Source organism: Pleurodeles waltl, chromosome 8, assembly GCF_031143425.1.
Source record: "Pleurodeles waltl isolate 20211129_DDA chromosome 8, aPleWal1.hap1.20221129, whole genome shotgun sequence".
Lineage (NCBI taxonomy): Eukaryota > Metazoa > Chordata > Amphibia > Caudata > Salamandridae > Pleurodeles > Pleurodeles waltl.
In genome coordinates, this window is record NC_090447.1 from 653,774,746 (window position 1) to 653,790,747 (window position 16,002).

Consider the following 16,002-nt stretch of genomic DNA (forward strand, 5'->3'; position numbering starts at 1 on the left):
AATCCAAAGCTTTCTTTACTGTTGCGTTGTTTGGAGTGGGAATAGGAAACTTATCCCCTTCAAAGTCCAACACTTTCCCTACTGTTGTGTAGAATAGAGTGGAAATAGTAAACTTCATCCTTCTGATGCTTTCCTTACTGTTGCTTAGACTGGAGTGGAAAAGGTAACTATAACTCCTCTGAAGCCCAACACCTTCCTTATTATTGCGGGGACTGGAGTATGAATAGTAAATCTAGCCCCTCTGTAGTCCACCGCTTAACCTACTGTTGAATAAACTAGAGTAGGATGAGTTTTTTAAATATTCTTAGACTCCAATAGTTTTCACAATATTTTTTAAATTGATTTTGTAGCAACAATTATTTTATTTTTTATATTTTCTATTATTTATTTTTATTTTTTATTTATTTTAATATTTATAATATTTTTTGTAAATTCATTTTTTGTATTTTTTAATGTGTAATAGTTTATTGATCGTCTACTTTAATTAATAGATTCTTTTTTCTTATTCAATTGTTTATATTTGTTGACTTTATGTGTATGTATATTTAATATATATATATTTAATGAAAAAAACAAAGATTAAAGATAAGTTATAGTTAGGAAAACTTAGTTTACACTTTTCATACAAACAATGCTGAAACTACACAAACATTACAAATTCTAAAGTTAAAGTTATAACTTTACATTACAATTTACACTCCACCTGCACATTACTATAAGTCACCCACATACACAATGTTACTTGTGACTCACATTTTAAATTAACATATCACCTTGAAATTACTATAAGTCATGCAGATTCATACACAGTATTGTCACCTCACTCGTCACACTATATAAATTAGAACTCATGCTTTCTCAATGGACTGATTTTACCTTTGCATACGACCTTACTTATACCATCTGAAAAAGTTAGCTTTCATACTACTACTTAAGACATCTCAGCTTGGATGGGTTTTCAGAACAAAGTGCATGGTAGAGTCATGACTTATAGTTTATGTAGTATGACAAGTGAGAAGAGAACCATGTGTATGAAGCTGTGGGACTTAAAATGTAAGTTGTAAGTAGCACTGTGTAGACATGTGGGTAATTTATGGTAATGTGAAGGAGGTGTGTAAATTGTAAATTAAAATTATAACTATAACTTTAGAATGTCTAAGATTTGTCTACTTTAAGTATGGTTTGTATGGAAGAAACAAAAGGTTTTTCTAACAATAATGTATATTTAACCTTTGTTTTTTCATGGAATTTCAATGGTGTTTATGGGGGTTATTACAACTTTGGAGGAGGTGTTAATCCGTCCCAAAAGTGACGGTAAAGTGACGGATATACCACCAGCCGTATTACGAGTTCCATAGGATATAATGGACTCATAATACGGCTGGTGGTATATCCGTCAATTTACCGTCACTTTTGGGACGGATTAACACCTCCTTCAAAGTTGTAATAAACCCCTATGTCTTTAATGAAAATGTGTTTTAAGTTGTAGTATTGAGTGTTATTTATAAATGAATCGTTCACTGGAGCGTCATACAGTAAAATGAAGGTGAGCGTCATACAGTCCAGTGTCGTAGAGAGGTGTATTGTATAGTGGAATTAAGTGCAGTGTGTCAGATTGTAGTGGGGTAGAGTGGGAAAGAGTGCAGTAGAGTGTTATGGATTGGTGCTGTATAGAGTACGATAGCATGTTTTACAGTGGTGCTGCATAGAGAGGATGACTGGTCAGTGTCGTAGAGCAAGGTGAAGTCTCATTTAGTGCAGTAGAGTTACATAAATTAGTGTGGAGTAAAGAATAATATAGTATATTAGCGTATCATAGAGTGGTGTAGAGTGGATTATAGTAGAGTTGCTTAACATACAGTCGAGTAAACTCTTATAAATTGGAGTGGTGCCCCGTACAGTAGAGTGGTGAGCTGTATTGCATGTTATTCAAGAGTGGGTGCCCCGTGGGCACTCCATCTCCGCTTAGGGATGGTGTCCTGAGGAGCCAACCCCGGGACACCATCAATTTCCTTGCCAAAGAGCTCAGTCTGGAAAGTCTAATGTCCTTCCACCTGGTGGGAGCATAAAGCTGCTACTGCCGGGTGGGAGCTCAAAGCTTTTCTTTTTCCTGCCTGCAGTCTCTGGCAGGGAAGAAAGAGTGAATTGCTTCCCTCAGGGCGGGAGCAATTCCAGCTGTAGGAGGCTGGCCTGGCTTATAGTGGGTATAAATGGTAGTTACACCTTGTGCCAGATCCACTTATCCATTATTAGTAGATTAGTAGTGTTCTAGCAGCTTTGGCTGATAGAGGTAGCTATAGCAGACCAGCTTAGGGTGAACTAGGAAACATACAAAGCTCCTACTATACCACTTATATCATATAGCACTATATCATAAGAATCACAATACTCAGTGTTACTAAAAATAAAGGTACTTTATTTAGTGACAATGTGCCAAAAATATCTCAGAGGATATACTCCCTTAGGAGGTAAGTAAAATACACAAAATATACACACAAACCAAAATCAGGAAAGTAAAACAGTCAGAAAGTAGTACAAACATTGTAGAATACAATAGGATGCAATAGGTCTATTACCATATACTATAAACCATATACTAAGAAAGTGGAATGCGAACCACGAATGGACCCCTCGGCTAGTGTAGTGTGTAGAGGGTCACTGGGAGTGTAAGGAAACACTAAGGGTGTCCAGGGGGGGCAGGAGCCCACTAAACCCCGGATGAAGGTGAAAAATGGCTGCCTCTGGATGGAAGAAGGTGAAGATTCTGCAACAACAAGACTTGCTTGGAACTTCCCCTTCGTGCAGAAGATGTCCCATGGAGTGCTGGAGGATGCAGAGTTGTTTCTTTGGCAAAAGACCGCAAACATACCTTGCTAGCTGCAAGAGTCGTGGTTGAAGATAAAGGGTGCAACCCGGGCCCAGGAAGGACCAGGATGTCGCCACTTGGGAGAGGAGACAGAGGGGGCCCCCCAGCAATGTAGAGAGCCCACGCACAAGAAGGCAGCACCTGCAGAAGTCCTTGAACACAGGTTCAAGAAGTCTGAACATGGCAGTCATCTCAACACTGCAAAAGAGTATCCTATTACACCAAAGTTCAACTCAGGGAGTCGAGCATCGCAGGACAGAGTTCTGGGGACCTAGGCTTCATTGTACATGCAGGATTTCTTGGAAATGTGCACAGAAGCCCTTGTAGCTGAAGTTCACGCGGTGCACAGGATTATTGTCTGGAGAGGGGAGGCAAGGACTTACCTCCTCCAAATTTGGACAGTTGGACCACTGGACAGTCTGGGTCACTTGGGTCCACCACCTGTGTTCCAGGGGCCACACTTGTCAGGATGAGAGGGGTCCCAGCGTACCAGTGACACAGAGGTTTGGTGCCTGCTGAAGCAGGGGGAAGATTCCGTCGACCCACAGGAGATTTTTTTGTGGCTTCCAGTGCAGGATGAAGGCAGGCAGCCCCCAAAGCCTGCACCACCAAGAAACAGTTGAGAAAGCAGGCAGGATTAGGCGCTACTATGTCGCTGGTAGTCTTCTTGCTACTTTGTTGCAGTTTTGCAGGTGCCCTGGAGAAGTCAGCGGTCGATCCTTGGCAGAAGCCGAAGAGAGAGGTGCAGAGGAACTCTAGTGAATTCTCGCAAGTCATTATCTGAGGAAAAGCCCACTGGAGAGACGCTAAATAGCCCTCAGAGAAGGATTGGCCACCTAGTCAGGTAAGCACCTATCAGGAGGGGTCTCTGACGTCACCTGCTGGCACTGGCCACTCAGAGGCCTCCAGAGTGCCCTCACACCTCTGGATCCAAGATGGCAGAGGTCTGGGACACACTGGAGAGCTCTGGGCACCACCCCTGGGGTGGTGATGGACAGGGAAGTGGTCACTCCCCTTTCCTTTGTCCAGTTTCGTGCCAGAGCAGGGACTGGGGGTTCCCTAAACTGGTGTAGACTGGCTTATGCAAGGAAGGCACCATCTGTGCCCTTCAAAGCGTTTCCAGAGGCTGGGAGAGACTACCCCTCCCCAGCATTTAACACCTATTAGAAAAGGGAGAGGGTGTAACACCCTCTCTCAGAGGAAATTCTTTGTTCTGCCTTCCTGGGACTGGGCTGCCCAGGATCCAGGAGGGCAGAACCCTGTCTGTGGGGTGGCAGCAGCGTTAGCTACAGAGAAAACCCCAGAGAGCTGGTTTGGCAGAACCCGGGTCCATAGAGGAGCCCCGGGGATGCATGAAATTGGCACCCCAGTACTAGAATTGGAATGGGGTGACAATTCCATGATCTTAGACATGTTACATGGCCATATATTCGGAGTCACAGTTGTGAAGCTACATATAGGTATTGACCTATATGTAGTGCACGCGTGTAATGGGGTCCCCGCAGTCACAAAGTCCGGGGAAGTGGCCCTGAACTATGTGAGGGCACCTTTGCTAGTGCAAGGGTGCCCTCACACTTAGTAACTTTGCACCTAACGTCCGGCAAGTGAAGGTTAGGCTTATAAGTTAGTTAAGTGTAGTGAAAATGGCTGTGAAATAACATGTGCGTTATTTCACTCAGGCTGCAATGGCAGTCCTGTGTAAAGGTTTGTCTGAGCTCCCTATGGGTGGCAAAATAAATGCTGCCACCCATAGGGATCTCCTGGGTACCTAGGTACCATATACTAGGGAATTATAAGGGTGTTCCAGTGTGCCAAATGAAATTGGTAAAAGTGGTCACTAGCCTATAGTGACAAATTTAAAGGCAGAGAGAGCATAAGCACTGAGGTTCTGGTTAGCAGAGCCTCAGTGACACAGTTAGTCACTACACAGGTATACACATTCAGGCCACAAACTATGAGCACTGGGGTCCTGGCTAGCAGGATCCCAGTGAGACAGGCAAAAACAAACTGACATACATGTAAAAATGGGGGTAACATGCCAGGCAAGATGGGACTTTCCTACACCAGCTTCCGCTGTGCCTGTGATGGGTGCAAACAGGGGAGCCAGCAGGGCTGCAGGGCCCCTTAACCTCTCACACATGCCACATCAGGGGCCAGCTGTGGGGTGCCCCGGGTGGGCACGGGGGCACTCCACTTAAAAAAAAAACATGATGATGCCAGCTCCTGCAGGCACCACTCACATAAAAAAAAAGAATTCCAGGTTCTGGGCGGCCCCATAAAAGAACTTCCCAGGCTGGAGCTTTTACTCTAAAGTGGGGAGTGCAGTGCCCCCTATGGGCTGATTCTATGGCTGTATTTTATGTGGTCTGAAGATGTATACAAATGCAAGGCACTCTTGTGGTTGTCCTATGATTGCATTTTTTGGCTGAGAAATGTTTAAAAAAAAGAAAAGACTCAGAGTCAAGTTTGTTTAAAAAAACATGTCTCTGATTATGTATTTTCATTTTTTTTCACCCACTAAATGTAATAATAAAAACTATGTAAAAAGAACAAGTCACAGACACTTTTTTAATAGAGCTTTATTCAACTTTTTTAGTAATCATTTTGAAATATACATTTGATTAAAATTATGGGGGTTTTTTGGAGAAAAATAGACCTGCTATATATTTATTAATGAATATGCTCACCCCTTGATAAAGCCAATAGGCTCACTTTTTGTATTTTGATGTTGCAGATGCAGTGTGGGGTATGGTTGGCTGCTCAGAGGCCAGGCCTTGCGGCCAACCCCCTCCCATGCACAGGCGCTGGCTACCTGCTTAGGGGCTGCCCACCAAAGCCTGTGCACTGCAGGAGATTGGCTGCCCTTGGGGTTTGGATGCAGGGCATGGACCGAAGGTCAGACCCTGCCACCAACCCCTCACCGCACAAGTTCACATGAGAAGGAAGGTTGGCTTTACATATGGTAATTAAATATTACTATATATTATGAAAAACCTAGAAATTCAATGGAAAAAAGACAATGGTTAATGTGATGTTATTGTTAGGTGAAGATGCCAGTTAAAACATGTCATTTTAAGCATACAAAACCACTGAAATTCACCAGGTATAGTTATCTCAAGTAACTGTAACTCATGTCTTAAGGTAACTAGCTCAGGCTCTCGTCATGTAAGTGAGATACAGGAAGACAGAAAGTCCTGTTAAAGACAAAGCTGAGAAGATAATATAGGGTCACAAAGGCCAACAATTAAGATAGGTGGGGCACTCGAAGAACTGCTGAATCAGCCTGTACTGCAGTCTTTACCAGATATAAGCCAGTTGTCAAGCACTTGCCAATAGACTACAGCAGAAGAACGAAGGAAGAAATACAGAAAGGCATCAAACATCTGAGAAATTAAAATGCATCAATCACCATTCCTTTTGCGGCACTGAAGGCAGACTTTTAAACATTTAGTAGACATGCTATACCCTATCCAGGAAGGATCTGGCAAAAGGAAAAGGTGCCATCAGACTGGAAGAAGGGATATCTTATCTCTCATCAAGATCCCCAAAGAAAAGTGTCCTGGGTAGCTGCGCAAACTACAGAGGAATAAGTCTTCTATCAACCCTAGGGAAAGTGTTCAACAGATTCACTCTGAACAGAATGAGGGAACAAGTCGATGCTCAGTTGCTAGAACAGCAAGCTGTATCCACAAAGGCAGATCCTGCACAGATCAGATTGCAATACTGCGCACCATCATTGAGCAGTCCATGGAATGGAACTCTCCCTTCTATGCCAACTTCTTTGACTATGTTAAGGCTTCAACATGTGGACAGAGAGACTCTTTGGAAACTCCTCCACCACTACGGTGTTCCAGATAAACTTGCAAGAATTATCAGAAACTCTTACAAGGGAACAACCTTTAAGATAGTCTATGGAGGGCAACTCACAGAAGCCTTTCAAGTGAGGACTGGAGTCCGCCAGGGTTGTCTGCTCTCACATTTGGCTTCCTGTTGGCTATAGACTGGATCATGAAGACATCTGCAGCACGGAGAAGAAATGGAATCCAGTGGACATCTTGGATGCTGCACGATGACCTTGACTTTGCAGACAACCTGGCCTTTCCCTCCCATACCATCAGCAGATGCAAGAGAAGGCCAACAATGTGGCAGCCATCTCAGCACAACTTGGCCTCAATATCAACAGGAGAAAATCCAATATCCTGAAGGCTAGCACAGCCTGCACAGCTGCAGTCACTCTTACAGGTGATGTACGTAAAAACGTAAAGGCCTTTACCTACCAGGGCAGTGTCAAAGACAAGCAGAGTGGCACAGACACCAACATCAAGACAAGAATCTGCCAAGCAAGGGCTGCCTCCATTCAGCTAAAGAAGATCTAGAGCTCGAAGACCTAATGCGGCAAACAAAGGTCAGCCTTTTTAACACCAACCTAAAACCATCCTTTTGTACGAAGCAGAAACTTGGAGGACAACAGTGACCATCATCAACAAATTCCAGACCTTCATCAACACCTGTCTGAAGAAAATCCATCCAATTCACTGGCCAAACACCATCAGCAATGATTTACTCTGGCAGCAGACTTCCCAACTCTCTGCCCGTGAAGAAATAATGAAAATACACTGGATCTGGATAGGTCACACCTTACGCAAGCCTGCATTAAACACCACCAGGCAAGCCCTGACCTGGAACCCTTAAGGGAGAAGTAAAAGAAGGCCAAGAAACACCTGCCGCTGAGGCCTCAAAGTTGACCGCAAGGCGATGGTTTACACCTGGAGTCAGATTGAAAGAAAAGCCCAAGACAGAGGTGGCTGGAGAGTTTTAGTTGATGGCCTACACACCCAGTTGAGTATTAGGCATAAGTAAGTATTACATCACTTATGACATCTTCGATGACATCATTGATAAAATCACTGCAACATTTGCAATGAAACTATTGATGCAAAAACTGTGCATGGCGGGGGCGCAACTACCTTAGGGCACGAGTTATAGCTACTTGGACAAACTATAACTGGTGCGTTTCAGTGCTTTTGTACATTTAAAACATCATCTAACTGGCATCTTCACCTAACTATATATAGAATCCCCATAGCATGAATATCCTGTTGAATATTAGTCTGTTGCTGGTAAAGTTGATGCTTTCAGTGAAAAGGGTTAGCTTATACCAAAGCCTCACCCACATGCATGGCCATCTGAGATGGACAGCAGGTTAACCAGCTTCAGAGAGAGGTGGCATCTGATGTTGTTGGGGGGGGGTGGATTTGTGAATAGGAGATTTCCTACTCTGAACCAGGTATGTAACTCTCCCTCAGATGATTGAGAGAAGACAGGAAATGCACTGCCATGGTAGATTGGTGTAGGAGATTGCACAGAGAGACAAGTGATTTGAGGACAGTGTGGAGATGACTGTTGCATAGGCGGAAGTAGCATTCATGGGTACTTAGCTTATAGCTGGGGGCTGGCAACCCTCACAAAGAATTTAGGAGGAACATTACTACCTGACCATAAAGTGGCCTTCTTGAAGATATTCTGTTTACATTCAAAATGTCCTCTTCTTTGCTAGGTCTGTCTCCTCCTCGACCAGCTCCTGATCTTCCTCCTTCTCCTTTTCCTGGTGAGCAGTGATGACCACTTGTAGATTGTAGGAGGATTGGATTCTATGCTGGAATTGCCCACTGTCCTCGGCTTATAGATTACCATCGTCCTCCAGCTCAGTACCTGAATGAAGGAGATTTCAACAGATGAAGTACATTGAATCTCCTTTTGTGTTAAATGGCCACCAAATTATCTTAATAAACATTGTTCTGCAAATAAAGAATGAAGCTAGTATCATGTGACCATAAGTCAATTTATGCTATAAAGGGTTAATCGATGGAGGAAACTATTGTACATCAACAATGTGAACTCACCAGTTCTAGCCATATATATTACTTTTTGTGACAATACCCCATTAGGTCAGCTACTGAACCTGGGCCCTTGTAGTTGATGTTTCCATAGTATAGAAAGATCCAGCACATATAGAGATAAGGTGTATGTTCCAGGGATACCTCCAACCTATGTAAGTCATTATGATCATACATGCAGTTACATTAGCATGACATACAGGATAATATATACCTCCATGAAATAAATATTTAAAAATGTGATATACTTACGAAAAATGAAACAATTGAATTAGTGAAAAGATTAATGATCAGATGTAGAATTTAAGATCATAGGTTCCCAGACTTACCTGATGAACAGATGGAAGAAGACCTAATTGCTGCTGCCAAGATGTCCCTTGATGTTCTATTTGTAGATGTCTTAAAGGATGGCACCGGGGCTTGTTGTATGAAAGAAGCTGAGAGAAGAGAGAGAGAGACATGCATAGGGGAGTAGGTCATTATAAATAAAACATGAGAATGCTAGGTATATGCTTCCACTACTTATTTTGAGAATCACAAAACTGTAAACCCTGCAAGCTATAACAAGGTCTTACATATCTATATATAGTGCTGTCCCTGCACTGCCAAATTTGAGGGCCATTTTATGACAATAATAATATCTGAAATGATAGTATGGAATTGTGAATGGTGCCAATAGGGATGTGTGACAAAATACTTACAATTACCCTCTCCGTAATAAACAAAGATATTAGATCCTTAGGCAAAAGAGCAGAGATTTAACTTACCAGTGTGTTCTATCCATCTGCGTTGTGGTGCCAGTCTAGGTGTTGCTGCATTGCTAGGAGCAGAGGTCGACTTTGTAGCAGGTGGTGGATGAGAGAACAACAAACAGCTTTAAAGGGAAAAACTAAAAGCATCAGTACATAATAGGGTAACAGTATACATGGTAAGGTTAGATTGGAGAACAATTAAAAGACATGGCAAAACACAGTTACATTTATGTTATGGGAGCGAGGTCTGCTTCGAGTTGCATTGCTCTATTGTGGTACCGATGAAGAGCCGTGAGGGCTGCAATTAGGGTGTGTCATACAGCATTGGTTCTGGTGGGTACCACAGTTGCACTTGCAAAGCACCTTTATCCTCACTTCCAAGGTTCCAAGGTTGGGGAGGCACCAATTGGGGTGTAAGGACTCACAGCAAGCAGTTTCCAGATGCAGGGTTCAAGGGTGTTGGAGCTTGTTGAGTCCCTGTAGCTCAGAACAGAAGGCCAGTCAACAAGCCCTTGCAGTCACTCTGGTAGTTCAAGGATCAAGGTGCAGATCCAGTCCTTCTTCCTCAGGTAGCAGGGCAGAAGAGCACCAGCGCGTCTGGGCAGTCATTCTTGCAGCAGAGCAGCAAGCCAATAAAGCAGTCCTTCTTATGAGACTGCCACAGGTCCAGAGATGATCTAAGGAATGGGTCCTATTTTTATCCCTGTGCCCCTCCTTTGATGTGGGAGAAACTTCTGGAGACATCTCCTCACAGAAGTGTCTGGATTTTCTTTCCTACTTGCCCTAGTCCCAGTCTGTCTCCAGGCACAATAGACTATTGTGATGTTCTTTGTATGAGAGCAGAACATAGACCTTTGAAGTACAAGTTGGCTGTGCACACCTCCACCCCCAATCCTGTCTGAGATGGTACATCGAGGCACAACTAGTCCCTCTATTGTGTGGCTGTCTGAGAAAAATACACAAAGGCCAACTGCACCTAGTCCTGTGATTCAGGAACAGGCTGCAGACACCAAACAGCATTTAGAATTTCTCAGACACCAAACGTGACTTTCGCATCTGCTCCCAATCTAAAACAATAATAAGGTATCCCAATGTAAGGCCTCACAGTAGTGAAAAATGAATTTGTGTGTTTTTCACTACGGGGACATGTAAGATTTAAAACTACATGTCCAACTTTTTAACTACAATTCACCCTATCCTAAGGCTTCTCTGGGGCTTACTTTAGAGGTGACCTATGTATCAAAAATGGAGCCTAAGGCTTGGCAAGGGCGTTATTTTGCAAAGCAGAATTAGCAGTTTAAAACTGCCAAACGACTTCAATGGCCGACCTGGGACATGTTTTAAGGGCTACTTAAGTATGTGGCATAATAAATGCTGCAGGCCCACTAACATCATTTAATTTACCAGCCCTGGGTATATTGTATAACACATTACTAGGGATTATAGGCCAATTAAATATGCCAATCAGGTGGAAGCCAATTTTACCATGTTTTAGGGAGTGAACACAAGCACATTACCAGTGGTAAAGTCGATCACAAAAAACTGAAAGGTGGGATCAAAGGGCCCTTTTTGAGGAAGGGAAAAGAGCTTTTTAGTGTACAGGAAAAATAATACACTGTCCCTGGGTATGCTAACACCCTACTAACATATCCTATTCCAGGACCTCATTTCTCTGAGGAAATTAGTATCGCGTCTAGTTATTACTCTGCTGGCAAAGAAAACAAAATTCTTTGTTAGACCATCACCCACTTTAGTAGTGGCATGTTTCATCATCGGCTCTTAGGGGGTCATTCTGACCTTGGCGGTCCATGACCACCATGGCGGAGTGCGGCGGAAGCACCGCCAACAGGCTGGCGGTGCTTCCTGGGCGATTCTGACCGCGGCGGTAAAGCCGTGGTCGGTAAAGGGGAGCCGGCGGTTTCCCGCTGGTTTCCCGCTGGCCCAGGGAACCCGCCATGGCGGCGCTGCTTGCAGCACCGCCATGGGGATTCCGACCCCCTTACCGCCAGCCTGTTTCTGGCGGTGTCCACCGCCGGAACCAGGATGGCGGGAACGGGTGCCGTGGGGCCCCTGGGGGCCCCTGCACTGCCCATGCCACTGGCACGGGCAGTGCAGGGGCCCCCTAACAGGGCCCCACAAAGATTTTCACTGTCTGCTTAGCAGACAGTGAAAATCGAGACGGGTGCCACTGCACCCGTCGCACCCCTTCAACTCCGCCGGCTCCATTCCGAGCCGGCTTCATTGTTGAAGGGGCTGTCCCGCTGGCCCGGCCGGCGGTCTTCTGGCGGTCGCCCGCCGGCCCAGCGGGAAAGCCGGAATGACCGCCGCGGTCTTTTGACCGCGGTGCGGTCTTTCGGCAGGAACCGCTTGGCGGGCGGCGACCGCCGACCGCCGCGGTCAGAATGACCGCCTTAGTCTGCTTCCTAAAAACCAGGCTGGGCTGAACCGTATTCCAGGAAGCACCTTGGATATTCCTCAAGCCTGGGTCTTCAAAGAATAATAAAAATATCTCAAACAACCAAGGTATCCCTTTAATAGTGGTTGTTTGGGTATGGTTGAAAGGGTTCTATGTGGGTGAGTAAGGCGATATAATAGCCCTCCTACACTAATAACTGGTTGTCATGTTTCAGCCCCAAAGCCAAGGCCTCTTGGTTCCTGGGCGTTTATCAGGACATAAACTATGACACAGGGTATTTTTTACTGAAACGTTGTTCTACCCAATACATACAAAACATGCAACACAATAATGAGTGCACAATGAGTTATTACTCACCTAAATTGCCATATTTAAGTCTTGACTCCTACATTGGGAGATAACTCCATCATAATAATGGTAGGCAGAGTCATCCCACGAGAATTAATTTCAACAAAGTATAAGAATCAATTATGCCATTCTTGTTGTATCATGTTCAGTGCTGTAAACATACAACTCAGGTTTCCAGGCATTCATGCAGTAGAGTTTCACTGTAGAACAGATGAATGATAAAATGGTCAAAAGACCTGGTGCACTGTGCCTAAATGGTGTGAGGTCACAAGAGTTCATGTTATCAACCTATAACAATCAATTATGGCATTCACATTGTATCTGCTGTAAACAAACAACTCAGGTTTCCTTGTATTCATGCAGTGGAGTTTCACTGTACAAAACATTACAACATGGTCAAAAGCCTAAATGGTGTAGTTACTCAATACGCAGCAAAACATACATAGTGAAACTGGTGTCCCATCAGGCTCTAGAGCATATTTACCCGAAGACAGGGACTTACCCAACAAGGGAATTCTTCATTATCATGTGGGAGGAGGGAGAATGCCCCTGTAGTCACAGACTACAGCAGTCAATAGTCGGATACATCAAACAGGAAAGGTGTCAAGTTCCTGTTTAAGTTAAAAACAGCAAAGATAAGAAGGGGAAAGTCCTTACAGAAATGCAGGTGAATATCAGATTCCTATAAAACAGGGAGTTGTTTTGGCCCAAAGTCACTTACTTCGTCAAGAGCAGTATGCAAGCAGTGTTCCTCCTGAAACTCTAGCACTTCAACCTGCTCCTCACCAAACTAATGGTGAGATATCGGCTTATTTGTACTTCCCACCTTCCACATGGCTTGTTCAGGTTCTGTGCACATGTGTGGTGACTTAGGGCCAGATGTAGCAAAGTCCGAGTTTGCGACTCACAAATTGAGAGTCGCAAACCCGGATGCAGGATGGTGTCCCTGATACCATCTGCGAATCGCAAGGGGGTCGCAAAAACCCACCTCATTAATATTAATGAGGTGGGTCGCAATTTGCGACCCACTTCCAATTCGCAACACTCACAGGGATGGTGGCCTGCTGGAGATAGCAGACCACCATGTCTGTGACTGCTTTCAATAAAGCATTTTTTTTTTTTTTTGTATTGCAGCCCCTTTTCCTTAAAGGAAAACGAGTTGCAACACAAAGGAAAAAATCAAACGTATGTGTTTCATTTTTTCAGAGCAGCCTGCTCTGAAAAAATGTTTTCAGGGCCATTCACAAAGGGGAAGGGGTCCCATGGGGACCCCTTCCCTTTTGCGAATGGGTTAGCACCCATTTGAAATGGGTGCTAACTGCGAATTGCTTTGCGACCGCGTTCGCGGTCACAAAGCAATTCTACGTTGCGATGCGAATCGCAAACAGGAAGGGGAACACCCCTTCCTATTTGCGAGTCGCATTCCCATTTTGCGAGTCAGTAACCAGGTTACAGGCTCGCAAAATGGGAATGAGCATCGCAATGTGCTTTTTGCATGGCGCAAACAGCGAATTTCGCTGTTTGCGCCATGCAAAAAGCTTCGTACATCTGGCCCATGGTTACGTTATAACATTCAACGCCGCATAGAGTTTGTGGGTGATTTAGTTCCCAGATATTACTTCTTGCGTTTTTGAGAACCAGTAGTAAGAATGTTCCCTGACACCACCAGCAAAAGAGGTATTTTTTTAAATACCAAGCTGTAAAGAATAGTAATGTCCTGTAAATTGCAGAGGGTTCATACGTATTGTGGACCGGCACTCATAAGTCCATGATTGGAAGGAAAGGAAGTTCACAGTTGCCACAAGTAATATTTGTTAAGATGGATGCATCCTGGGAACTTTCATTTATTTAAAAAAAAAATGAATATTTAAAAGCATTTTCTATTATTTTGAATTTGAAAATTGCATGGAGTGTGTTCCCAAGGCAGTCTCAAAAGGAATGTAACCACCCGGGAAAATGTTTATACTCATGCGATGCCCTTGATTAGGGCCATAGTTGGAACAAGCTGCAATATATAATAAACATATTCATGATTCATAAGTATAAAATCAAGTTGATGTAAATGCTTACAGTACTGTCGCCAAATAAGAGAAGGAGAGAAGGTGATTCTTAGTCCCGTGATATGATGCCCGATGTAAGTGATCGAAAGGGTTTCTTTTTCACCATCTTAACGATCAAACCTGAGCACCTGCGGATATAGGTGTGGATTAGAAAATATGCCCACAGTAGTGAAACACAAGTCATTATTGTGTCAAAAGGCAAATTATATTTTTCTATGCTATTACTGAGTGTGTTAGAGCCCGCAGAAGGACACAGTGTGTAAAACATTAATGTGCACTCTTGATGATAATCAGGATGGGCCTGGTATAATTAACAGTGTAATGCTATTCAAGTGAGTTAACTTGATTCCAGGAAATATCGTCATTAAGGCCATGCTTGTGGATCCCCAGTCTGTATAACCATCAGGATATTTTTTGTAGTGTGTTAGCAGTGGTAAAGTGCACAGAGTCCTAAGGCCAGCAAAAACAAATTCATAAACATAGGAGGGATGACCGCCCTAAAGCTGACAAGTCAAACATGGAAAAATAAAATAAAAATAAAAAAAAGATCCAATATGAGTACAGTTTTTTATGTGATTGTAAGGGAATGTGTGTCAGGTGTGTCTGATTTCTTTTAGGTGTATATAACTTTCCTATTCACTGCCATGGGGAGGTCTCCAATTCACTGCCATTTTGAGATTTCCATCCAGTGTTTGAAGGCTCTGCCCTGAGTGTGGAGGTCACATTAGAAATAGGGACCTTGGTTACATGTAGTAACTATGTATTTGTTAACTTTGATTATTCTGGTTCCACTCCCTAAACTGAGGGGGGTAGAGACATGTAAGTTTACACTTTAATGAACAGCCAAAACTAGTAAAGTTGCTCAAAAGTGGAAGAGTAAAGGTTACACATGTAAATGACTCTCAGGTGTAACTTACCTTTGTGAATAGCCTCTATTGTGTTTAATAACCACACATCTTAAACTGTATGTTTTATCATGTAAACCAGTGTACATCATTGGTGTTCCAGTAGTTTACCTTTGCATTAACCAACAGATTGATTCCAAAAACAGTTACTGTATACCAACTCGTATAATGCATTTAAACCATTAATAAACTTTTGTGTGAATGAGTGCATTACACAGAAAGACACATCAAGGATGTTTCATATTTAAACCAATGTAGCTGCTATGTGAACCACTATTGTTGCTATAAACCACTGCGTTACTTATGAAGTAACGGAATTATGTCCTGGTTGGCACCTCATAAACAGAAACTCCCAACCAGAGACATGAAACACACAATGTTACAATGACACAATTAAAGCTAATTAGTAGCCATGCTGGAAGTGCACATTTGTTTTCAAGCTCAGATTACCATTATGTCATCTGCATGTCCCTCTTATACGAGTCTGTCAAGGAAAATCCTCTGATATTTGCTTTGCCTCCTCATGCGGTATCAGCCCGAGTTTTGTCTAGGATTGACAATTGCAACGCCCTCTGCCTTGGTCTATATGAATCCTCCCTGAGTCAGCTTCAGAGAATCCAGAACTTTGCAGCTCACCAAGTATGTAACTTAAGAAAATTCAATCATGTCACCCAGGTAAGAATCCATCTCTATTTACATCAGGTGAAGTACTGAATTTTCATCAAAACTCTCTGCCTTATGCAGAGTTTTTAATGATG

The 16,002-nt window shown here is 43.4% G+C and overlaps 1 long non-coding RNA gene across 2 annotated transcripts in view; it reads right to left on the reverse strand.

Annotated features, from left to right (window-relative positions):
* The window catches only part of LOC138249143 (uncharacterized), a 129,483-nt gene that overhangs the window by 30,987 nt on the left and 82,494 nt on the right, over nt 1-16,002 (reverse strand). The window contains exons 5-6 of one of the 2 annotated variants that reach the window (XR_011194747.1): nt 14,350-14,467; nt 9,557-9,637 (exon numbers count right to left, since the gene is read on the reverse strand). This is a non-coding gene — a long non-coding RNA (uncharacterized lncRNA). Of the gene's footprint in view, nt 1-9,556; nt 9,638-14,349; nt 14,468-16,002 lie in introns of those variants that run through there. The other variant, XR_011194746.1, reaches the window with a different exon arrangement.